This window comes from Thunnus albacares, chromosome 17, assembly GCF_914725855.1.
Source record: "Thunnus albacares chromosome 17, fThuAlb1.1, whole genome shotgun sequence".
Taxonomy (NCBI): Eukaryota; Metazoa; Chordata; class Actinopteri; order Scombriformes; family Scombridae; genus Thunnus; species Thunnus albacares.
In genome coordinates, this window is record NC_058122.1 from 3202295 (window position 1) to 3230251 (window position 27957).

General features: G+C 36.9%; 1 long non-coding RNA gene across 1 annotated transcript; it reads left to right on the plus strand.

Moving 5' to 3' along the window:
• LOC122966122 lies at positions 1-27537 on the plus strand. Its single transcript, XR_006398326.1, has 4 exons — positions 1-14; positions 4000-4003; positions 13840-13844; positions 27458-27537. It is a non-coding gene; the product is annotated as an uncharacterized LOC122966122 (long non-coding RNA).
• Positions 27538-27957: the final 420 nt, after the last annotated feature.

The window sequence follows — 27957 nt, forward strand, 5'->3', positions numbered from 1 at the left end:
CACAACTTTAGGCTGTGTGTATCCACAAACCTTTATATTATGCCCTAATATAGATATGTCTGTATATCTAGATGTAACTAACACATCTATTGTAACTAACACATTAACAACATTTAAATACACACTGAATCAGAACACAGAAGTGTTAACATGGAATTCGGTAATTGTTTACTTAAAATCAATTCATAATTAAATCCCTATGATATGATATGATATGATAGCTATGACAGCTGCCTCTCTGTCATACATTCTTATTACTGCTAGATTTAAAAATTACCAAATTTGCAATATCGATCAACAAACAGATCTTTATTTTCTTCTTTAAGTTGAAATGAATAATAAAAACTGATAACAGATATGTAGTCACAAATGACTGAAAAGTTGTGGCATGAAGCTGTTGCTTGTTATGTGTACTCCTCTAACAATACAAACATTTCTCAACAAGCTACACAGCCCAGACTATAGATCAATGTTAGCTATGCATATACTCACACATATACAGACATAAATGCATGCACATGCATAGGTACACATTATTATTTATTTTATGCAGGAAAAAAAATCCAATCAAAATTGAAGTATGTTAGATGTCACACACACAGTTTGTTAAAATGGATACATGTTTAAATTTCACCATCCGGGAAATATTGAAGGTTGATGTGAATAGATAGATGATTTTATGTTCACAGGATCTCTCTTGATCTTGTTCTCAAAGTGAACTGCAACATTTCACTTTAACTCCACCTATTTAGCATTTATAAGCAGTATATGGATGGTTTATAACACACAATAATTTAGTTGTAAGCAAATATGAGGAAAGTTTTAAGTTTATTAATTCATTCAACAACTATAATTTGTCCAAGAAAGCAGCCATAATCGTTGTAGTAACAGTTAAAGACTGATAAAAGTTGATAATGAGCAACCTACAGTGTGTTAGAAGACATTTATTAACAAATAGACTCATTCACAGGTGGATTTAAAACTGTTTATAAATGTATTCAAAACTTAAAGGTTCATTCTTACCTTTGAAAACAGGTTTGACAAAAAATACAATTGTAAACTGTGGAGTTTGTCATAGAGATTGAAGAAGTATTCATAAATAAATATTTTATTTATGAATATACATACATATTATCATAAAAAGTACTTAACTAACAAATATGACATATACATATACAAATATATAATATTCCATATTCAACTAAAATATGAGGAGCTATTTTATATTATTACAATTACATATTTTATCGTCAATCATGCATTATATGTTATAAATTATTCAAAAGAAGAGTTATAATTAACAAATAACTTTTTTAATATATTGCTTATAAATGCTATGGATTAATATAATGTATTACCAAGTGAACTGTGGCAGACAGCAACGTTTATTAAACCAACAGAAGTGCATTTATTAAAGTCTTACAGTATATAACAACCAAAACCAAAGTTGCTGCAGGTAAAACTCCAGAGGTCTCTTGCCTTTCTGTCTGTCTTTCTTCTTCTTCTTTTGTTTGCAATTAGTCTTTCTTTTCTTCCCCTTTTCTCTTCTCTCTTGATCACTAATTAGTTCATCAGAGAGATATTTTATTCCATTTGGGCTAATTAAATCTAACAGGATGGAGGTGTGTGTGTGTGTGTGTGTGTGTGTGTGTGTGTGTGTGTGTGTGTGTGCGTGAGTGTGTGTTTCATGGGGAACCATATGTTCAGCAGTGATAAGAGAGTAAATGAGAGAGAGTGATGGTTTTCTACATGTGATGGAGTGTGTGTGTGTGTGTGTGTGTGTGTGTGTGTGTGTGTGTATGTGTGTGTGTGTGTGTGTGTGTGTGTGTGTGTGTGTGTGTGTGTGTGTGTGTGTGCATCCCTCTGTCTCTCATCATGGGAACATATTTCAATCATAGTTTTCATTCCTGAAAGTGCACAAGGTGTGTAGCCAATAGGATTGCTCTGTTTAGTGGTGACAAATGAAAAAGCAAGCAATACCTGGTGCGACACACACACACACACACACACACACACACACACACACCTCGATGAAAACATGAATGGATAGAAGAGATGAGAACAGGCTGAAATCAGAGTAGAGGAGGTGATAAAAGGAGGGAGGACAGGGGAAGAAGCGCAATGGGAAAAGAAAAAAGGAGGAGCAGAAGACAGAAAGAGGAAAAGAGGTGGGGAGATCAGATGGAAAATAGGAAAAACAAGGAGATAATCCTCACATCAAAAAAAATGAAGTAGAAGAGGAAAAGGAGGGGGAGAGATGACTAGCAGATAAAAGAAAGGAGGGAGTACAAAAACATAGTGATGAATTGACTTCAGGAGAGATGGAGAAAGAAATGAGGAGGAGGATATTAGAAAAAGAGGATGTGGGGAGAAGGGGATGAAAAATAGAGAAAAAATAAAATTACAAAATTATTTGTGTCAAAATGATGAGAAGAAGCAGAAGAGGCGAAAAATAAGAGGTGAAGTAATAAAAAGGAAAAACAGTTTGTTTTTGATAGTCTGCAAACTTGCAACTTTAACAGTCTTGTACAGTACAAGACTATACTGTAGAACAGCATTCTTTACAATGCACCCTTTTTCCCAGTAAATAGAATTTCATATAATCTAAACTGATGGATGTGAAGTTGGTCTGAAGTGTCTCTGATAAAAAACAAAAAAAATAAATAAGAAGGTTATTGAAAAAAGTGTCTATAAAAAATGACAATGCTGTTGACAAAAATCTGATCATCTCTCTTGGTCATTGGCATTCACTTTTGCAACAGTTCCCAACTTCAATTTAACTGTTTCACATCTACTGTCAAGTTGCACACAGTGCCAATGTTCAATATCAGATCCACCTGTGCAACATGAGTAAAGCTTTGTCCTTTTCATACACATCCTACAGAAACTACACAATGTGTAACAAAATAGCTGCAACAGCATTTTCATATTTTTGTTCTGTTTTTTGGGGGAACAGACTTGTGTAATAGGTGATATATACCGTATATAGAAAGAAGAATATGGAATGGAATAAGCAACAAGTCCTCCAAATTAAATCATGAAATATTTAGTTGGTCCATGCACTCCAGAATGACACGGTTTCTGATTTGAAGCTATCAGCAGGATGACATCGCTGTCTCATAAATACAGTTGTTTTATGATAAAGGTTTGGTTAGGTTTAGGTACAAAAACAACTTGGTTAGGTTCATCATTTGGGTTAAAATAGCTACTTTGTTAAGCTTCAAGGACCTTCATCGTCATGGGTACAACAATATAAACTTGGTTATGGTTATGGACTGATTGCAGTCATGGTTAAAAGAAACCAACGTTGACTGTCAGTAGGAAACAGAAACAAACTGTGGTCTCCAGTGATCAAGTCTGTCATTTTGTTAACTCATCCATCCACCCCAACCTTCTCTGTATATATAATAACGTCACACTGTTCCCCCTTTTACTCCCAGCAGACAAGAGTCATAATTCCTGTGGCCGCTAGAGGACTTTGTTGCTTGTTGCTTTTGTTTTCGACTAATGCTGTCATTTTTCTTGAGGGGTCAGTATCCACTGAGCATGTACTTGGTTTTGTTATGTTGTGCTAATATTTAGTTTTTGAGTGAGCATATTTGATTCTAGTGAACATATTATAAATCCCAGTAAAAATGGTATTATTCTGTCAAAACATATATTTACTCCCTGTACGGTAAGGATATATTTAATACAAAAACAGAGAAATGATCCTGTACTTTCTAAATCAAGCTAGCACTTGCCACTTTAAGAAGTCAGTTACCTTTGGGATTTACATGCACTGGCTTAAATATTAACGATGTAATCATCTTTTTATTTACTGTATTAATGATTTGATAACAATAATAATAATGATTTCATCATCATTGAATTGCTGCTGACAGATTTTTTGTTTCAATCCTGTCTGCTTGGTTTAATACATTTTGGAGGTCATTCTTGCAAGGATTATATTCACTGTTCAAGTTCACAAAGTGTTACATTCTTGCACAGAAGTCAAAGGAAGGTGACTGAAGTGCTTGTTGAGTGTAGTGGCATCCTGCATGTAGTTAGGTTTAGGTCGTAACAATGTATTGGATGAGGTTTTTATTAGTCAACATGTCATGTCAAGGTTGACTTTTTTCTGTTGCAAATGAGTAGTATATAAACCCTAATTGACTCACTTATTCAGATACAATGTAGCTACCTATGACCCGTGTGATTGGCCCAGGGGACCAGTACACTCCATCAGAACTGTTTGCCAGATGATCTAATAGCTTTGGAAACCTCCTCCTCCCACATATTTCTAGTATCAGATTAGGGAGGCTTGTATCCTGTATCCATCCTTGTGTAATTTTCTGAAACTGATGATCCAACTTTCACACAGTTATTGGTCAGCAGAGCGAAGGTGAGGACGGAGCCAGGGTTTGAACTTCTCTCTCTAGCTCTCTTTTTGTTCTTGACACAACTAATTCTGTCACTTTTCATGCATCTCCAATATTCTTAATATATACTCATGTTATTACTGTTGTTATGATTGAAGCTTTTAGTGTTATAATTATCACAAAGCTGTATAATTCTTTGATTTGTGTCTCAGCTCTCTGCCAGTATGTGCCCTCTTCCTGACCTTTGCCCTGTGTCTGACTGCAGATGAGCAGAGAGACCTGAGGTTGACCTCTGACCCCTGACTCCCTCATGACTCTCATTTCTGCACAGCTTGTTGTATGTACATATCGGAGTCTATTGAGTTCTACTGCAGCATGGTTAAATGAGACTCTACTGAACTCTACTGAGCCAACTGTGCGTTTCATGTGTCAGATGTGTTTGTGTCTCTGAACGCAGCTGGTTTCCTGTCCAACATCTGCACCACATAAACACCCCTGACGTGTGTGTGTGTCTGTGTCATGCCTTTGATTGTGTGTGTGTGTATACACAGGTCTCACTGTGGATTACTCCCCATATATCATCCTGTATGTGTGTGTGTATGTGTGTGTGTGTGTGTGTGTGTTTCTCTTCACCTAGCAAGTGAATATGACACTTTTGACTTTCTATATTCCTCATCTGTAACCACATCTGTAACCACACACACACATACTAGGTGATGACAGGAATATCTAAGCTTCTTCTTCTCTATTTTTATTTTAAAATTCTGTATCTTACATGTGATTCCACCAAACGTGTGTATGTCTTTGTCTCTCTCTGTGTATGGTATGCCTCCTTTCTGTGTGTGTGTGTGTGTGTGTGTGTGTGTGTGTGTGTAGCTCAGTAGTTCACTCATCCTCTCCTTCAACATTCCTGCTGAGCAGAGCAGAGGTCACTGCCAGGACAAGTCACGGTGTGTGTGTGTATGTGTGTGTGTGTGTGTGTGTGTGTGTGTGTGTGTGTGTGTGTGTGTGCGGGGCCTCCTCTGTCCAGGATGAAGGATGGAGGGAGGGAGGTGAAGGAGAGGTGAGAGGGTGACAGGGAGGAGGTCAACCTGCGGTCAAATTCAAACGCCTCCTCTGCCGTCTACTCCCTCTCTTCTTCTTCTCTTTCTCCTGTCCTCTTCCCCTTCACTCCATCTTCTCCTCCTCTTCCTCTCCTACTCCTTTCTAGTACCCCTCCCTTTTGTCTTCCTCACATTCGTTTTGTCTTTCCCCTTCTCTTCCTCCTCTATCTGTCTCTCTTTCCCTCTTCTTCCTGTCTTTCTTGTTCTTGAATCCCCCTCCTTACCCACACACACACGCACGCACGCACACACACACACACACACACGCATGCATACACACATGCACGCACGCACACACACACATAATGTGTGGTCTGACGGCTATTTTTAGTTGAGGAAAGAATAGGAGAAACTAGCTTGAATGGATCTAATCTGGTGATCTGGCTGAGTTGTGTTTGTTTCGTGATGAACGCACACACACACACACACACACACACACACACACACACACACACACGCACACACACAAACACACACACACACACAGCCGTGACCCAGAATGTGACCCTGAGCGGTAATGGATAAAAAATGAGAGTGACCTTTGAACCCCTCCTCCCCTCCCTTCTTTTCTCCCTCCCTCCCTCCCTCATTCTACAGTACACTGCCTCCCTCCATCACCCTCTTCTTTCTCTCTCCCTCTATCATCCTCCCCTCCTCCTATTTTTTCCTCTTTCTTTCAGTCCATTGCCAGTCAGAATTCCTCTCTCCATCTTTTCCTCCTTGCTTTCTGTCGTCCCTTCTTCCTCTGCTCCTCATGGTATTTCTGTTTATTTGTGTGTGTGCTCTTTCTTTCATATTCATTATTGTGAATATATTTAAGTATTTCAGTGGGAATATTTAATATTCTCATCATCTCAGATTTTGGTTTGTTTTTGTCCCATATGTTCACCGGCAGAAGACTGCTATCAGTGACCATTTCAATATTAACACACTCCATGTTGTGTTTTATATGTAGACATACTGTATACATGTACAGTATAGAAATACATGTACATTTACATGTATTTCCAAATGTGAAAGAAATTTGGCTTATTTTATTGTATTTTTTTATTGATTTCATATTGATTTTGAAATTGAGATATTTAGTGTTTTACTGTTGCTTTGATAGATGGTTCCATTCATATTTGAGACAATTATCCCTCAACAGAATTCATGTATTAACTGTAACTATAAATCTGGATTACTCTAAATCAGGTTTTATCCTCTAATTCTTTTGCAGCAAAATGTTAAATCCAGTTTTATAAATAAGATCAATTCTAGACCTTCAGTCTTTGTTTATTCCTCTGTAGACATATTACACCAAACTTAATTATTTCAATTTAAATCCTGATCATTTATTATATTTTGGATATTTTGTGAGTTGAGAGGAATTAAATTAAGATTTGGTCCGGTTGAGATTTTTCATTATTGACCATTTTGAACTATCATACAGAGATTTTATTTATCTATATATATTTTTTATTATACAGATGTAACTACTCAAGAATACAGTGATTATTCTCTTCAGGTATTACAGTGGTTTTCTACAGTGGTTTACACTGGTGTTGAACTTTACTCTAAACTATGTGACTATGCATTAATTAAAATTATGGAACATTCATGTCATGATGGAATCTCTGCTTCCATGATTCCTGTCTGCGTCTGCTATAAGCTTGGAGGAAAATTACAGTGTTAAGAACTGCAACACAGTTGACTTTGAAGATAAATTTAAATTATTTATGATTAACTATACTCTCAATTTCAGTAATCACTACATAGATCGCACTTCATAACACCTTAAATAATGTATTACACCTTTGGGTTTATAAACCCTAAAAATGCACATTAACTGATGAAAATTATTTCATTTTATTTGATTTCATTTTATTTTGTGAATACTACTGTACTGAAATTAATAGAAATTAATTTACAGTAAAATCAGATCAGAAGGTCAGAGCTGAAAACATTCATTGTAGAAAATGAAGATAAAATTTTGTAATATCAAAACAAGACATTAAAAATAAAACAAGAACAAGAACAAGATAATTTACAGTAAAATGTCTCATCACTTTGTGTAAAAGGATTCAACTTAATCTCTTTCTATTCTATCTATCTCTCTTCTTTCTAATCAGAAAAATAATTTACAAGAACAATATCATTACAGTATCAGCCAGGAGATTTTATTTCATCATTAGATTATATTTGAAAACAAGCTAAAATGGACACACACCTGGCTCTGAAATATCAGACTTCAGAGCTGCTTCCAGGCCTTCATGCCCTGCGCCACCTGCTGGTGGAAAACAGCAACAATCTTCCGTCATGTTTGCACAATGCAGCCAGTCAGCTAACTCCCTGACCCAGAGACACTTCAACAGTAAACAGCCACAAGTATGGGAGGTCAAAGGTCAGAGGTGAAGTGATCAGAGAGGACAGAGGAGCTGGTCCCATTCTCACTGTTTTTCGAAGTGAAAGGAAAGCACCTTTTAGCCTAAAGAGGATGTTTCAAAGGTGTTTCACTGTCGCATTGAAGGCTCGATTAACATCGAGCCTCGACTGAGATGCAGTCTAAGCAGACTCTCATCTAATCTAAATAAAGATTCGTATTCAATCAATTATAAAGACCCTAAATAAAAGAACTTTATTTCTCATTCGGTTGAATTGGCTTCTTCCTTCAAGTCCCACAGAACATGAATTATACCTCTGTCTGTTATGTTTTATTTTCTCATATCACAACCTACCTACTTCAATCTTTTTTACATTGTGAACACAGTTTTATATCATTCAGAGGAGTAAATAAATAAGGCCCCCTTTTCCCTCTCTGTACACATGACTTACTGTGACATTTTCATGTTTGATTTTAACTTGTGCCAGTAAACAACAACAACAACAACAACAACAACAACAACAACAACAACAACAACAACAACAATAATAATAATAATAATAATAATAATAATAATAATAATAATAATAATAATAATAATAATAATAATAATAATCAACCAATTATTATTATTATTGTTGTTGTTATTATTATTATTATTATTATTATTATAACTGCATTTCAAAATGACATTACAAATTGCTTTACAATTTGCAAAATAGAAACAAATGCCATATTTAAAAAAAAAAAAACATTTACTTAACAACAGGAATCATAAATAATAATCATTATAATATTGAATGAAAATAAAGCAAATCAATGTGGAATAAAAGCACCAGAATTTAACCCTTTGTTTTTGCTTGACATTGGCTTTATTTCCCTATTGTTTGTAAATAATATAAATATTGATCAATTATTTTTATCTTATTAAAACTAAATATGTAAATAAGTATTGAAGTGGTAAGCTTTCACATTTGATGAAAATGACGAAAAGCCAAAAATAAGGCATTGTTATTACACCAAATAAGCAAACATTTAATGTTTTACAGAATATGTTATAAAATATATATATGTACAAATGCCATAAAGTCATTTACAAAGAAACACAAAACAGTACTTTATCCTACATATACAAAACAGTAGAAATGCATCATGCTCTGTGCAGATTTCTGAAATGTCAAAAATCATGTTTTGTTTTGTTTTTAGCTAAACAGTCAAATAAGAAACAGAATGTTGGGGTTAATAGATAACTCATAAAATCCACTATAGATGAGATGAGATACCGTATGCAGTTAAACATCCAGAAACAAGTCATCATTTGTGAGCTATGGGGTCTGTTGTATAAATGGGTAAATATAAATTCTACAATTGAACATTTACATTTAGTGGTTGTTTTATTGTCTGGTTCCAGTATTTTAGATTCGGTATATTTAAATTGGACTAGATACTTTTAGGCTAATAAATAAATGATTCAGTAATTAGGATTCAGTCAACTAAATTAAATCAAATAAAGTAATATAAAATGTGGCAACATAAAAATAAAATGATGAATCAAAATAATACATACAAAAATTTAGTGATCTTTTTTGTTTGTTTAAAATGTTCTCAGTGGGGTGTGTTAGGAGGACTCACACACATTTTAAAATCCTGGCTACTTCCCTGTTTATGAATTCTTACACTGTATAATGTAGCTTTGTACTTAATTTAATTGAGTGTGTGAAAAACATGAACTTGTGGACATGGATGGATTATGAGGAACACAAATAAACACCTACTGGAGCTCTTCCTGTCAAACATATTTAAATTGATTATTACTGTTAATCTTAGGCTTACTGTAGAGAAAGTGTGCACTGTGCAGCTGTATTTTGGAGGGAAAGATGAATTAAAATGTAATAACAACATGTTTTAGATCAGATGCACTCAGTATTTAAGGACCAAAAAACATGATAAATATATTTATCAATACCAAAAATTCCAGTGTAAATAAACTGTGGGGAACCTGAATAGTGATAATCATCTGAGAACTTTTCCTCTATCTGGTCTAAAGCTCACAGTGTCATCCTGTGTCATCCATTGCTATGTATGAGCTCTGTAATTCTACTTTACTTCCAGAACATCCTGGATCTCTCACTGTTTGTAAATCTACCCATCAATTACCATGACATCACTAAGTTGAAAAGCATAAATATCATTAATCACCTGCTAGTACACTAGTATGTGGACTTGGTCTGGGGTTGATTTCATGGTTTGGGCCCCTGGGTTCCAATAAAGGGAAATCTTTTTACTCCAACGTACTTGTATTCAGAGTTACTCGAGGTGGGCAGAGCCTACAACAGGAATTGTTATAGATCATCTATATTGCTTCATACACTCCACATACACGTGTGTACGTTAAACTACCAAAAATATACAAATTAACATTTAAAAAAAATGTTATTTTGTAAAATAGGAAATATAAGACGATAAGACATTTATAACATGCTATTTTATCCATGAACCTAAATTAATCAAATAATAAGAGTATTTCAACCCCGAGAAAAAAGTAAACTGGGTCTAACTAAAAGCTCTGCAGCTATTAAAAGCTCTGTGTAGGAAGAACACAAGGTTTTAACAATATGAGAATATAAGTCAGAATTGCATTGGGCCATTTACTCTTTTTTAAGAACTGGAAGTTATGAGAAGAGGCACAGTTGAATGTAAAGTTTATTATTTAGAAAAGAGAGAAAATTGACAAAAAGATGGGCCATAATGACCCACTGAGTCATGTTGCATGTTTTTTTGCCTTTTGTTTGTGCAAAATGAGGTCCGGATGAAAATAGAGTTGGTTCCTATGTCTGTGACAAAAAATGAGAGATCACATGATACAAAATAACACCCCTATCAATATGAATATTGATCCTAACTGTAGGTAGAGCTGTGATTTGCTGTATATTTCCTGTTTATAGCCTTAAATGTTTAATGCATAGATGTTTGCTTGACGAAGACCTTACTGGTCGAAACGTTGCATTAATAAAAACTTACTTTGCTTGCTAGAAAATTTCAGTGTGTGGAGAGCCTCTCCTTTTCCTTTGTTGCTGCTTTTTGTCCTTCAGCTGTACCCAGCTAGCGTTGGATGTGAACACCATTCACCTGTTTTACAAAGAGAGGAAAAAGCCATTGACAAAAATCTTAGAAGCTCTCTTGGCAACTTTGCATGCATTTCAGAGACAGTCGCTAACTTCAGCTCGTCATTTCCCGTGTACTGTAAGTTGTGCAAGGTGCCAGGCTTCAATATCAGATCATAATGTAAAAATAACAGCGGTGCAACATATGTCAATCTCTGTCCTGCACTGAACAAATCACCCAGTGGTTGAGTATCAAACCTGTCCACTAAACTAGCTACACTTTAACTATTATTTTGTAAAAGCTGCAAATATTACTGGGAAAAAAAAATGCAGTTCTTATATTTTCAGAGCTCATCATCTGTTTGTCCCTCTCCTGTTTCAACATGACAGTGCCTCCATGCACAAAGCCAGCTCCATAAAGAAATTATTCTCCTAGTCGGGTGGGGAAAACTGACTGGCCTGCACAGAGCCCTGACCTCAACTCCATCCAACATCTTTAAGATGAACTCGAAGGCCGACTGTGAGCCAGACCTTATCACCCAACATCAATGTTGGACCTCACTCATGCTGTTGGCTGTTTGGGAGCAAATCCTGCAGCCAGGTTCCAACATCTGCTGCAAAACCTGAAACCAGGAGGCTATTATAGCAGCACATTAATGAACGTGGTTTTAAAATCACATGTTCAGCTCTCATATATGGAGGGAATGATCAGCTGTCCACTTATTTTTGGCCATTTAGTTAACTTACTTTACCACTTAATCCCCCAATTAAAGGTCAAAGATCAACCCCCCTAAACACATAAATTTCCAGTCTCACTGCCTGTCTGTCTCTATGTGTCTCTCTCTCCTCACTGTTCAGATGAGGTCTGTCTGCTTTGCTTCATTACACACTCATCAATATTTCAGGGACGCTCTCACACATTCATCACTGGATGAAACCTTGTTAGGGAGGAACCTCCTCTCTCTCAATACTTACTAATTAAAGGTTTCTCTGTCCCTCTCTCTCTCTCTTCTTCACTCTTGTTCTGTTACAGTCTGATCAAGTTTGGGTAGGCAGGCTGTTTGTGTGTTTGTGGTCATGTTACAGACTCTTGCACACACACACACACACGCACACACACACACACATTATTATTATTAACATGACAGTTGTCGTATAGTGTTTTCTTTGAGTTATAAACAATAATGCATATATTAGTTTGCTCGTGTGATCCTGTGGAACAAATCTGAACAAGTCTGGCACAGACTGATGTTTTAATTTAGTTCAAAAGGGCTTACTGAACAGAATGATGTAAGTGAATACCCCGATGTAAATGCAAATGAAGCCATGTCTTTAAAAACCCATGCTCAATTGGTAGAAATGTCCGATAATGGTAAAGGTATTATTGCTGTTAATCTTTGAACCTAATGTTGCCAGGGAACACAACATTTTCAATTGATATTTCCAGAACAAACAGTTTAATTTGATGTCTTTTAAAGACTGTTTTTCTAACCTAGAACACAAAAAGGTAATGTTGCATGTAACTTGTCTGTAAAGGAAGATGCAAGGACTAACCCAATCTTTTATTTTCAAAATCACAAACAAAGATAAATATAGAAACAAAGAGGAAGCAAAGAGAGAAATTAATAAAAATGAATAAAAATCTTGTTTGTAGATTTGTAGTAAGTATTTTCTTCAGAATGCTACAAAACAACAGAATATATTATAGATAACATATAGTTTATAGTTTCTAAAAATGAAATGAGATACAATAGTGTCCTCGTGCTCAGTGTGTGCAAACAAAGGGGGAATAGACAGAAAACTGAGCTCATACGTTCTCTCTCTCTCTCTCTCTCACACACACACACACACGCACACGCACACACACACACACACAAACACACACAAACAGATCACAGGTAATTAAATTGCACCTACACTAATTAAAAAACCTGTATTTGTTGCTGTTTTAAGAGCTCTGGTGTGGTGAACTGGCAGCAGAGCAACACCTGCTGCCTGTCAGGTGAACTGCAGCTTCCAGTAGTTCTTCAGTCCTCTCCTACTATATGCTCCAGTCTGTTATGTAATATTACTAACATAATGATAAATATACACAATACAGACTACATTACATTACACTGCAATAAACATTAATTGATACAATACAATACAAAATCCATCAAATGCTTAACAACACTTATCACTGCAGAAACATTTATATATGTAACTGTATCAGTAATTAAGTCACTATCGGGGAGCATTACAGCACAGTATCTGAATATTATTGACATTTTTAGGGACCATATTTAAGTGAAATTTTGGAGCTGGGTGAAAGGTTAAAGTAAAATCTGTTACTCCCTCATGTGACTCCATGCAGAGCAGTGACCTTGTTCAGTCCTTCAGAGAGGGACTGACAACAGAAAAAAAACATCTGACTGATGGAGCAGGAACACTGAGTAGCATCATTCATATAAATCACATCATCTTCAGAAAAAAAACAAAATATCCATCTTCAGCGTAGTGTACAGTGTGAGTGGTGCAGTTTAGGGAGAACAGTGATGCTGTAAGGCAGAGAGTCAGAGTGAGACAGCAGGACCGGGGCACGGGGTTAAAGGTCAAAAGGTAAAGAGGTCAAGAAGTCAGACGGACATAAACCAGAGAGACAAACAGAACAGAATTACTGGTCAGGCAGTAAAATCACTGTGATTGTCAGATGTGTTCAGAGGAATTCATCTTCATTAGTACAGTACTCTGGGACTAACTGTACTATATGTTTACTTGGACAAAACATGTGTTTACTTTGATTAAAGGAATATTTTGTGGGGATTTAATATATTTTTACTGCTTTGTTTTCTGAAATCAAATACATATACTATATTTAGTGGAATAAAAACATAACTATGGGGATAAAATATATGCATGACTTGGAGCCAGTGTTTGTGGATATTAAATATACTTACTGGAAGTAAATATATGTTTTGAGAGAATAAAAATACATAACTGGGATTTACATTCGCTGGAATAACTGTTTTCTGTATAAGAAACATATCATAACAAACCCCAGTGCTCACTGGAGACTCTCCTCCTGTAAGAAAAACTACAGCATCTGCTGACAGTGGCGTCAGTGTTGTTCTGGAGCACAGTTACAAACAATGTATTTTGTTGTTTAAGTCTGAGGAATAGTTGGCTCATTGTGCCAATAAGTCACTTATGATGTATGATTACTGAGTGAGAAAATAATGAAATATATCTAACAAGAAAGATTATATTTACAGGGAAGTTGTTTTAGAATAAATATGTTTTTACTTATTTTAAAGGTGTGTTTTATGGAATTTACATGTTGGATACTGCAATAAAATACATGATCAAATATAAATATATAGCTTAAAATGATTCATTCTAATTATTAATATTAAACATATGTTAATTGTGACAGTATCCCACATAGAATTTATGATTACTAGCTTGAAAGTGAGTAAAGTATAAATTTACCCATAATAACATTTACCTGGAAGTAAAGGAACAATTTTGGGGATGAAATAGATTTTTACCAGTACAAAGGCTGTGTTTTCTACAATTTAATATGTAAACCAGACAAGGCAGATGGCCACCCACCTAAAGTCCTGGTTCTGCTTGAGGTTTCTTCCTGTTAAAGGGGAGTTTTTCCTTGCTGCTGTCATCAAGTGCTGCTCATGGGGGAATTTTTGAGTCTCTGTGAAGTAAAGAGTATGATCTAGAAAGTGCCCTGAAATGACTTTTGCTGTGATTTGGTGCTATATAAATAAATTGAATTGAGTTGAATGGAAATAACCTGTTTACAGAGATAGGTGGAGATTGTTGATTGGGATATAAGATGTGGATTAAATATATATTTTCTGTTGGAAAAAACACAATGAAACACATCGTCACTGTGGTGATAGCATTTTTTTTTTTTTTTTTTTTTACATTTTTTACTGGAGTAAAAGAAAAAAACAAAAAATACTGTATATTTACTGGTATCAGATGAATGATGTTATTTTTTGTATTTTAGTTGTTGAGTTTTTTAGCACACAAGTTGATCAAACTAACATTTTTAAGATAAAAGTTTGTTTGTTTTGCATTGGATTACACTATATTCTACTTTTTTTGATAGGTTTCAACATACTGTATGTTTTCCTGCTCATGTTTAATTCATTTGTGTGCTGACTTCAGTTGGAAGTAAGTGGAACCTTTAGTGACTGACAGTAATGTGAGAATGCACTGTGAGTCATTACATGAGCACCTTGCTTCCTTTGTGCTTGAAACATTTCCACCTCATGCACAGAGAGTTACTGAATAAACAGCAACATCCTTCGCTCTCAAGGCAGTGCACACACACACCAACACAGTCTCATGCAGCATGCCCTCTGCCTGACCCAGGAAGTGAGGGCAAGACGATGGGAAGAGGTCAGGAGGGCAAAGAGTGAGAGAAACCAGTGAGGGATGAGAAAGTGGGACCAGATTACAGGAGCAGGATCTTTAATGCGATACATACAACCATGAAATACATGTTGGTTCTGACTCAAATTGTTGAGATGGTTGCCTCTTTCTTTCTCTTTCTTTCTTTATCTTTTTTTAAGTCAGGTAAAGCGAGGTCACACTGTGTATAGAAAAGAGAGCGATCAGACTGATCAGATGCTGTTGTTTACCTCCTGTCTCCTCCAGCAGCTGTTGTCATGACGACAGGTAGAGAGTGTGACCTCTCTGTGACCTCAGCGACATGGAAGTCTACCCCCCACCCCATCTCCACCTCAGCCGCCCCATGGGGTGAATTTAAGGTTGTGACTAGAGTCAGAGGTCATTGTAAGGTTGGAGGCTGAGCATGAGGTTTTTGTTTTGTTGTTTTTGTTGTATTCATATGTATCACTGTGTTGGTGCTGCACATTTTATTTTTGTTAACGTTTTAGTGTAAAGTTCTGACAGTGTACTTTTTTTTTTATTGAAGGAACCATGCAGTGCAGACATTTTAAACTCAGACATTCAGACATTCTAATAAAATGGCAGAGTGGATGAATACAGTGCACAGTTCTGTCAACACAAAGAGGTAGAACACTTAAAATTTAAAGGACACTATTAATCAAGTCTGTCTTAAAACAACAGTCAGGAGCCAAAATTAATATTGAAATATGTTTTTCATTCCTGCTGTTCATACTGACCATTAGAAGATCCCTTCATAATGCACTTACAATGGAAGTGATGGGGGCCAAAATCCACAGTCCTCCCTCTGTGCAAAAATGTATTTAAAAGTTTATCTGAAGCTAATATGAAGCTTCAAATCAAGTGGATATCTTTCAACATTACACTCTTTTTAGTGCCAAAGTCCCTCTTTTTGTTACTATACTTCCATCGCAGCTCAACAGGGAAACACTGTCTAAGGAAACACAAAGAGGGAATTTATTCTAAAAAGACTGTAAATGTGTCAGATATCCACTTGATATGACTAACTCAGACTGGATACACTGTGGATTTTGGCCTCCATCACTTTGAAAGCACATTTGAAGGGGATCTTTTCATAGTCAGTATGAACAGGAGGAATGATTACAGTGTAGAAAACCTCTTCCATTGTTCATATGGACACCTGACTCTTGTTTTAAGACAGACTTGAAATACTGTGAACTTGTCCTTTAAGGGGAAATCAACTGATTTTGTAATGCATTCCCATAAAGTTTGAAGACTTGTCAGAGACAGATGGTCAAACTGAAAGAGTAGAGCATGGGATATCCTGACTTTTAGTCCCTAAAAGCCTTTGCAGGCATAAATAAAGTAGTACTGAACTGGATTGAAAGCTCCCAAAAAGCTGGATCCTATTACCATAATGCAACATAATGCGAAATGGGAAGAGCTGCTAGTTCTGGGAGTGTTTTCCCCTAATCTAAATGTTTGGTTTTTTTATATATTCTTAATGTCATTTAACATAATAATGTAACTATCCCATATGTTTAAGTTATGGATTCTAGTTTTAATTATTAAAACATATTTAAAAATACTACAATAACCATGAGCCTTGGCTGCCATTGCTGCAGAGAAGAAGCCAGACAGAAGCACAAATCACGGATGCAGCAAATTCAAAATGCTTCATTATTGCAGTTGAGAACAAAACATGGCGTCATAGTTAATGAATTCACCCACCACTGATCCAGAATGTACAAGTGAAACTGTTCAAGCTGCAGTTTGTGTTTTCAGTTTTCTTAACATCTTCATCCTCATCTCCTCATCTTTAGCTTCCATCTGCCATTTACCACACACATGACAGAAGTTCAGTGATTGGATGTTTGTAGATGAAATGCACCTTGGGAGTTGTACTGATGATTGAACTGCGAGAGTTTCATGTTGATCCAAGCTTTAACATTGTCTAAAGGGAAAATGGAGTCTTTTACTTTCAGGACAGAGGCACTTGAAATAATGGTGACATCATCGGGGTTATCTTCTCAAACTTTACAAAACTCCTTTAAAGCCATAAAGGACATTATACAGCAGGTGTCACAATGCTCCTCTTGATGGGTAAACTAATATTGATGTATGAAATAAAGATTGCCCCTTTAAATACATGTAGTTTGACACACAAAACAAGATTCAATAGACTGATTTCTATTGAAGTTGCAAAATCTGTCCGGACATGTCACAGGCCAAGGAAAAACCACAAAACAACACAAAACTGTACTGAGCTTCTACTTTACTGACTCCTCTTTTAGATTTTTCTTCTATGGTTCTCACCATCACCATTACAGTTTCATGCAACCTTAATTTGTTTGGGATCTGGGCAACACCGGGCCCTTTTAAACAGCTTGAAAAACACACTCAGGATTGTTTTATCAGCTTGATACTGCTTATACACATGATGTTGAGATGATGACATGGTTTTAGAAGTCCACTACTGAAAATGAGACTGTCTGAGCTCTCAGAGACCCCAACTTTAAAACAAGATCAAATATTATACTCTATATCTGTGACTGACTCTTTACACAACACAGCCAAATATCAAAATAAGTACATTTGGATTTCTGTTATCAGAGTTTGATAATAATTTTCATACTAAAATAATATGTAGTAATGTGCCATTCAGTGTCTATTTTTCTTACATACATTTCATTAAAGCAAATTTGAATTTGAGAGAGTGTTCTCTCTTCATTTGAATCTGTCTCTCACTCTCTGTGGAATAATTTGTCTAAGAGGTCCAACATCTGCTCTTACCACACACACACACACACACACACACACACACACACACACACACACATACGCTACGACAAGCAGCTTGCAACTTCACGCTTCCAACACACCCAAACGCACTTTGCATAAAGATACACACTCAGAGATATTTATGAGCTATTGTTTCCTTTGTTATTAGAGAGAGAGTCTAAACTGAACTGAACTTCTCTCTCTTCCTCACTCTCTCTCTTGCACTCTCCCGTGTTGTTTCCATGGAGACCCAGTGATTTAATTGTTACACAGAGCACCATGCTGAGTTTCACCTTGAGAACACACAAACACGCACTCATGCATACACACATACACACTCTCGGACAGCTGTGAGGCGGCCGTGTGCTCTACAGTAGTGGAGCTAAATGTGTGAATGGAGGGCTGTAAATTCACTGCGGAGAGATTTACAACACACATTCACACAAAGACACACAAACACACTCCGAGCGCACCTGCTCAGACACACACACAGAGCAAGTCCAGGTGGAGGGATTTACAGAGTGGAGTCAACTGGAGCTGTCTGATGGGAGCACACTCTCTCTCTCTCAATCAAACTCAGATGAACTTTAAAGGAATAGTTTGACATTTTGGGAAATTTTTCTTGTCAAAAGTTAAAGATTCATTATACCACTCTAGTGAGAAGATAACAAAATCCACCTACCAGCACCTATAAAGCCCACTAATTAACATGTAATATCTCATTTGTTTGATCCATCCAACCAAAAGAACTGTGTTTGGGCCAGGTGGAGTCACTTCCTGGAGTGTTGTTGTCACCATGAGGTTGCCAGGCAACCAGCGAGACTTCAAGAAATTACTGCTCCTGTCCAAGAAATAGTCCGGCATGTTGTCTTGCTCCTGCCTGCTAGAATACAACTTTGACTTCCTCCAGTCCTATCTTTAGTTTGTTATGATCTGAGTGATTATTAAATTGTGTATGTTTGTGAAATTTGGGAGCTAAAATTCTGCATTGACTCAGTTGCTCCTCCTTTCAAAGCCATGTTTTCTTGTACCTGCCTGTTTGCCTGGCCGTGTGCACACAGTCTGTACTTTCACATCATATTTATGTGTTTAAGAACTCTATCTTTCTCACAGTATCACATGAATGATGAACTGTCATTTAGCCAAAGCACTCAGCGCTTGCTATGTGACTCAGCACACACAGTGCAGCATGCTGTCTAACTCTGGCTTTAGGAAAGTGTTCCAGTGGTCCAAACGTCCTGATTGAATTTGTTGAGTCATTGGTTAATTTTGCAATTTGCTGTTGCACACTGCTGAGCTGGCTAATGGAATCAGACTGGAGATCTGAGACAGACGTGTCACTAAAACAAGACTCCCAAGTCAATGTCAAGTTTTGACTGACAGTTCTCACACAGCTCTGTTGCATTTCCATTTGTTTTTTTTCCATAAACCTAACCAGACCTTAACCACACTGTTGACACATCATAAAACATCATTATTTTTTAACAGTGATGTGTAACAGTTTTGGAAAATACAGACAAATGTTGTCCTGAGAGCTGATTACTGCCAATCTAGGCGCCAAATTAGAAAACACTCCTATGTATTGTTTTGGAGTCACATGGTCAAACAATGTCTTGGTCGTTCAATTTGGAGGACTTGTTGTCAGCTACAGTTTGCAATGCATTCTTGGAAATTTCTTCTATATTTAGGTTGATTAGATAGAGTGCGCATTCCATCTTATATTTAGACCATGTGCTGGGAAGCAAATCTAATCAAGGAAAAAGCAGTAATGTTTTAAAAGAGACTTGAAAAATTGGAGGCTAGGCTAACTGGTTAGCTTAGCTTATCATTGAGACTGGAAACAAGGGGAAACAGCTATCCTGACTTTGTCCATAGTAGGGGTGTAACAATTCTCCAAACTTTTTTTTTTGGGGGGGGGGTACACAGTAATCCACACCAGCTAACATGACTGGGGATAAAATAATTTAATCGTGTGGCTCTTCCATATGTCCCAAATGTTATCGGACCGAATGGATCAAAATCTGATAGTGAAATGAATTCATTTATGGGGTATGTGTGAGTTTTGTCATATTAGTAAAGTAATGAGAGCTCAACAGGCTGCATCTGCAGCGGTGGTCACACGTCGGTGGGGGGAGAGAGCGCGACACGTGAACGTTTGTGTCATGGTTTCGGTCTCAGTTTCAAAAAGCCTACCAGCACCTCTAAAGCTCATTAATGAACATGTTTTATCTAGTTTCTTTAATTTCATACAAAAAACCAAGGTGTTAATGGGACGAGTTGTAGTTTTACGGGGGTTCTGGACTATTTCTTATGTTGAAGATGAGTAATTATATGTATTAGGGTATAAAATTATTATTATTATTATTATTACTACTACCATTATTAGTAATAGGGCATTAAAAAGCAGCGTCAGTGAAAAAACATTTTGACCTAACAAAGATCTGATTGAAATGTTGTCCTATCTGATTAAATTTTGTGGCTTGGAGTAAGTGTGCTGGACTATTTCTTAGCCTGACACAATCACTTCCTGAAGTCTTGTCTTCACCTTGAGGTTGCCAGGCAACTAGCTGAGACTTCAGGCACTGCTTCTGGCGCCATCTGAAGCTGCGTCAGTTTCCGATGACATCAGCACAGCTGGATACAAGGATACAAGGACCTTTGTCATCTCACCACAGTTACATTTATACTTTTCTGTTCAAATGCTACATATGATGGCATGAAATTGCTTTTCCCAGGGCTTTGGTGATACGGAAGCATAAATGCAAGAGAGGTATTTAAACTTAAGAATTACAATTAAAGTTTCTAAAATAAAAAAAAATATATACAGTGTGCATGGTTGAGTTGGTACAGACAGTTTGAATCACCTGTCAGTGGGCTTGATGAGCTCTGCAGTCTTTGGAGTCATATTTATTCCACACACCAAATAGAATATGAAATGTTTCTCATTTGTCGTACATCCACACATGCATACACAAAGTTCATTCTTCATACTGAGCGTATATCAATCAAACCATTTAGGTGGACTTCACTGCTCACACTGATGGCACATGAGGCATTTCTGCTATATAATTTATCAATTATTTGCATCCAAATTTGATATTCTGTTTGCAATTTAATTATCAAAATTATTAGAATGTCTCAGTTTATAGACATTTTTGGGGCACAATTTTTTCAGGCAAAGTGTAAATATACCTTACCAATATATAGTTTCTACACGACACACAGATTTTCAGCATCACATGTGACTAAATGGAAATGACACAGTGGCAAAGTGGGTGAGACCACACCATTTTTCCCCATACACCTTGATGTATTTATTTCCATACTTGTCATTTGTTGTTTTTAGCTAGTATAACATCAATATTTGCATTGCTTTCACATACTATCCAAGGGTTTGTTTGTGTTTTGCATTGGTTTGTTACATTTACACCTGCATTTCTGGTTTAATCAATGGATAAACAACTATTTACTGTCAATTCATTTACTGTTTATTAATTTAATTACTGACTTTCTTGAGTTATATATTAGCTTGTTTTGTTACTTACCATTCTCATCATGCTTCCCAGGAGCTAAAAGGTGGAGTTACTGAACCACTTCCTGCTTTTAAGATCTCACTGACATCACCAGTGATGTCATGGGTTGGACCAAGTATGGAGGTTTTTATTTCATTTAGTTAAATGTTCACTTTAATATTTGTGTGATTAGAACGCAGTTTTTTTGTCTTATGGAGAGGAGAACTGTGTGGAAAAAGTGTATAAATGCTGTTAGCTGTTACAAATGACATTGTAATATACCAGTTGTTAATATAAGGGAAAGGATACCCCTGTGAGATATATGTTTCTGTCTGGATAGATCGGAGGGCCTATTTAAGGAGAGTCTTGTTTAGGGGAAGAGCAGAAATGAGAGGGAGTCTCTATAGCTGTGTGCAAGTGAGTATGCCTAAGTATGAGTTAATTTCATCCGTTTATTGCTGAAAAAAAATCACTTTTTTACATACTTAAGTTTCTTAGTCTGCCTCCTACCACCTTCCTTGACACTCTTAGTAAGCTCCCTTATACACCAACAGATAACTAAAATGTGTCATCAGACTCTTTTCTTCTTTTGAATATAATATTATGCCTGCTAAAGGAGATAAAAGAGAGAATGTAAGACCATGAAAAGAAAAATACTTCTAATGAACAATGAAAGTTATTTTATGTCTCCTTCATTTATCTGATCTACAGTCTACAGTTGACACAGATCCACTGTTTCTTAACATGAATCATAATAAAGATATTATCTAAACTTGGCAATAAGTAAGTTGGTTCTGTCATTTGTCCCAGTATAAAACTGCAGGGTTGTGGTGATGAGATGGCAAAGTAGTCCAATCAGCTGCATCGTCCATTCACTAACAGATTCCCAATAAAGGGGTGTGTCGCTCTGATAAAAAAACATCTGTGAAGGATGGTCTGGTGTATTCTTGCTCTTGCCTCTCTTCTCTCCTCCTAACAAACGTACTGTACAGTAAGTGAATTGAGACATCCTTCATGATGACACACCAGATCAATTTCCATGTCATCTGAAGAGCGAATAAGGTAAATGAGAAGAACTCAATGCTCCATTTCTGTTTCTGATTTGTAGTACCATTTTATAACTTAAAGCTACACTGTAAAAAGAAAAAGAAAAAAAAGTTTTCTTTTGCAAAAGGCAATTTTCATTAATGTCTTAAGTTTTGGCTTTGACTTTGTCCAACTTAAAATTTTCACCCTTGATAACTTACTCTGAGTTTTAGTAAGTTTTTTAAATTTACGTTTTCACAACTTAGAATTATTTTTAACCATGTTAATTTATTCAAGTTAAGGAAACTCAAATCTGAACCTTTACCTGCTTACTATTTTAGTGTATAAATGGGCTTTGATTGCAATTATGTTCAATTGAGACACATGTATAGAAAAGACACAGCAAAATCCATCATCACTTTCTTGAAATTAGAAAAAAGAAGGATTTCAGTGGAATTTTAATCCAAAGACAATGCATGCAAGTGTATGCTAGTGAGCTAACAATGTTTATTAAAAGAAAAAAAAGCTGGCACACTTATCCAATTACACTTACAAGTTAATGATCACATAAGAGATAACATAAGCGTTTCTTTAATAAAACTGATGATCAAATTGTGCAAGAAAGATGAGTGGTGTAAAGTAAACTGTAAAATAAAATATAAGCTGCATACCACAACTAAAGAAACATGTTAACAGAACGTTCTCACTTTGTTATAAATTACAGCAAAATATTCAAATTATCAGGACTCACTCACGCTTGTCAAAACTAATTCAGTTTTTACTGTCAGCTAACTTATATTTCTATGGCCTAATAACCTGTAATCCTATTTATGCCAAAGACTAAACACTTTTACAGTGTAGTTAAAAAGACTCAATAAAATATATATATTGTTGTAATTGTTGTCAATTTTAGCCCTTTTTAAAGTCTACAAAAAAAAACTCTAAGTAAGCTGACAATTCATGACTTTCCAGCACAGCTCAGTTAAAACATGTGCGAGGCAATAAAAACATTTAACCAGAAAGAGACAGAGGATGAAGACAAGGAGTTACTGCTAATGTCTCTGGTGTTTTTAACGTGTAGATAATGCTGTTTTAGAGCTAAGAAATATCCTCTAAACAACCAGTTCAAGAAATGAAGACCACTGGATCTGAGTGCATTGCGATTTTATAGTGACAGAGATGCAGAACAGTAATTATTGTTGCTTTTACTGCTTTTTAAACGCCGGTAAAACAAAACGACACACATGCCTTTTTATAACTTCCAAATCAAATCAACACATCAAGCAGAAGAGGTGAAGGAGGTGATTAGAGAAACTTGCGACTGTGTTGAAACAGACAGGAAGGCAGCAAGGTAATTACTGCCAACATTACTGTTTTTTAAATGTAGCAGAAGCTGCGAGAGCTCAGTAACCTTTTACAGCTTCAGAGGAAATTCAAAACGGCAACTTCCAGTGTGAAAACAGGCAGTAAGAGGAGATTTTTAACAAGATGGAGACGGATAGAGATGGAGGAAGGTGATTATTGTGGTTGTTATTGCCTTTTAAAGGGGCATTACGCCAAGTGTTATCGCCCCACTGTATGCTCTCTCTGGAGCCATAGCACGATGTGTGTGTTAATGCGAGAGCAGGAGGGATGAAACTTTGTGTGTGTGTGTGTGTGTGCGTAGGTGCAAATGTGTGTGTTCCCTAATCATTCAGTCACCTTCCTAATCAGCGCCTGTCTTCCTGAGCAACAACCACACTTCCTCCATCAATCCACTGCTGCTCTCTGTTGCCCCGGGCAATAAGTCTCCTGCACACTTCCAGCCACATGTGACCAGGAAATAAACTGACAAGGAGAAAGTCTTTTTTGATTAGAAAGCTTCCTGATTAAGTAAACTGACCAGGAAGTATCTAAGTGGGGGCAACACATAAAACCATTCTGTTATAGGGAAGTAGATACTGAATGCAGTACCTGGAAAATGGATGGATGGAAACATAACTGTAGCTGTTGAGTAAGCAGCTGCTTAATCTCTTCAAACTCAATCAACTTTAACTCTTAACCTCCCTCTCAAAAGCACTTAAAGTTGCACTAATCGATATTTTATATTAACAGTGGTAAAAAATGAATATATAATGTGAAAGGTGTCACTTGTAACAAACCTTAATAGAAATATCACCAACTCTGCAGTTCCCCTCAACTCAATAGGTTTCATTGCCCACAACTTTACTGTTCTGGTTCAGGCTCATCGCTTAAACTTTATTTGTCAAGCTATGATCAACATCCTCTGTGGCTCCATGTTAGCTAACCTCAAACTTGTATCCAAAATCTGCGTAGTCATACATCGTGTCTAGAGACTATCCTCCTGGGAAAAACAACAGGATTATTCATTTATGCAAGTGCCCCAAATCAACATACAGTATGTTTACATTATTAGAGAAGCCCTCTAGCAGCCGTGGTAAAATGGGAGCAAAGGAGGAAATCAATTAACATAATTATATAGCGACAATGTCCTCGTAGGGAGGAGGTCAGGGTGGATGGATGGTTCGACTAAACATCAGACTGTAACACAGGAGGTCGTTGTTTATTTCCCATTTCCAACTGCAAGTCAACATTTTTTTTTTATTGTAACCATGATGATAAAGGTCCATTAATCGTAAGGAAGTAGTTATTTTAACCCAAACCATGATCTCTTCCTAAACCTAACCAAACTTTAGCCATAGTGTTGTCACATCATAAAACTTGTTGGTATTTGACCAATGAGCAATGTTCAGAGCTGTAAACTCCACCTTAACAGTTTCTCAGCCATGAGAAGATACTACCACCAGAGCAGTGACACACAACAAGGCAACAGGTACAAGGCTTGCAGACAACTATACAGTAAGAACTAAATATACAAAGTTCCAGTGGAAACTAGCTATTGAATGGCTGTTTACACCTTTAAATGCTCCTCCCACCACAGGATACATAAACATGATGCTGCGTTAACTCATAAGATTAACATTGATATTGGAACACAACTCACAATTTACAACCCGTCGTCAATGTTGAGTGTCAGTGCAGGAAGTGGCGTGACCTTTATTTACAGTAACAAGGCGTAAAATAAGGGTGTAAAGATCAGGAGTTTGTGTCCTGTCACAGACGTGCCCATAACATTCACCTCCTTATTAACCATAACCTCATACTCCCCTAACCTTAACCATACTGTATAGTTGTTTCTGTAGTAGTAGTTGTAGTAGTTGCCATTATTGTAGAAAGTGAAGATTTTAAAAACATAGTTTTGACCTATCCGTAGAGACAACGTGACAGATTGACACATGCCAGCACTCATCTTCTCTTACAGCTTTTCCATCTTATGTTTCCTCGTTATGTAGATGCACCTAATGAAAGTTGGCACTGTTAGTCACTGAAATATCAACAAAGTGCATCAGTGCATCAATATGACCAGTGTCAAATTGACTCATAATGATTTTTGGCCACTCAAGAGCAATGACTGGCCAGGATGCCATAACTTTAACTGCATCATGCTGATGTTACTGAAAGCCTTCCCATCTTCCTACTGGGTTGTATAAATGTTACTAAATCACACCAAGATTAAAACAAAGAAACAGATGGTGGGCGCTGAGACAAAGAACACAAGAGAGGAAAAAAAATCTTATCAAAATGTATTTTTTTCCTTCCTGCTCTCTGTCTTTCTTTCCTCTCTCATCCAGTACGTCTGTTATTCTTCCATCTCTCTCCATCTCTCTCTCTCCAAATGCAAATGGAGTGGAACGAGTGTATTTGTAGCCACGGCAACAACAACATTATCGTTAATGGTCGCCGCGGAGACGCTGGAGCTGTAATGGCCGACAGCGCTCTGTCGCCGTGGGTTACTAGCTGGGTCTCACAGACACACACACACACACACATACATTGGATGAAAGCAGTGTGTACTCCTTTCATTCAAATCCACTTTGCATTGATTTTGCAGTTTGGCTGAAAATGTAACAACTCTGTGTCTCTACCTCCATGGCTCCACCTAAATCAATCACACACACACACACACACACACACTCAGGCATTGTGTTTTGGACAAGTGGCTTGTCTGAGTGATGCCAGACATTCACACACATATACAGTGCTGATGACGCCAGGCTGGTAGCAGCGTATTGGGTCAGTATTGAACTCAAACACTAAGTAACCTCATGACTGCCTGTCTGTCCACCTGCCTGTCTCCCTCACCCTTGCTGTCTACCTGCTTCTCTCTCTCTCACCATGTCTGTCTCTCTTTCCAAAGACCAAGTAGATCTAATTCTCTGTATATACGCATGTGTGTGCATGTTTAATGTTATTGTGGGTATTTACCTGTTCTGCTGTGGACACCACTGTCCACATACTTATATGTACTTTTGGTGTGTTTTTTATATTTTGGGCCCCTTAGTTCCCATGCTCCCCGACACAAAGCCAGCTCCATAAAGAAATGGTTTTCCCAGTTTGTTGTAAAAGAACTTGACGGGCCTGCACAGAGCCCCGACCTCAACCCCATCCAACACCTTTGGGATGAATTGGAACTCAGAATGTGAGCCAGGCCTTATCACCCAACATCAGTATTGGACGTCACTAATGCTCTGGTGACTGAATGGGAGCAAATAGTGCAGCCAGGTTCCAACATCTGGTGGAAAGCCTGAAACCAGGAGAGTGGAGGCTGTTATAGCAGCTCATTAACGCCCATGGTGTTGGAATCACATTTAGGTATAATGTTACAGGGGAGCTCCACAGATTTTACACATCAAAGTGAGTTTCCAGGTGTTGGAGAGTACTCAAGAGGCAACTACTGTGGCTTGAGGCTGAGGTGGAAGTACCTCAAAGTACAATACCACTGACAGATGCTAGATGCTGGTTCCAACTGATTCCCATTAAAAAAAAAATGCCAACTTCTCTCTAGAAATACTCTGTCGAGTAAATATGGTCTAAATCCCTAAATTCAGGCCTTCTTCAGGCCTTCATTTTGGAAATTATTACTTCATTAATAAGATTTTAAGACTTAGCTTTGATACTGCATATGTGGAAAAAAAGTTGTATAAAGCCCTTTGTGGCTCCAGAGGAAGCTGTGTGAAATCTGATAAACTGCCTCAAGTGATGTCACTTGAGTCAGCATCAGTTGAGGCTAAAGACTACAAGTTTGAAAAAGAAAAAGATCTGGGGTTGTGAACTTAGAAAGAAGTGAGGTTACCAGACCTCTGTAGCCCGCTCCTCATCTCTGCTGCAGGTTAACAGCTCCAGGCTATATTAGCTGCTACTAGCATAACACACCCAAATGTCTGACTGAACTGTCAGCAGTTGAGTTGCATT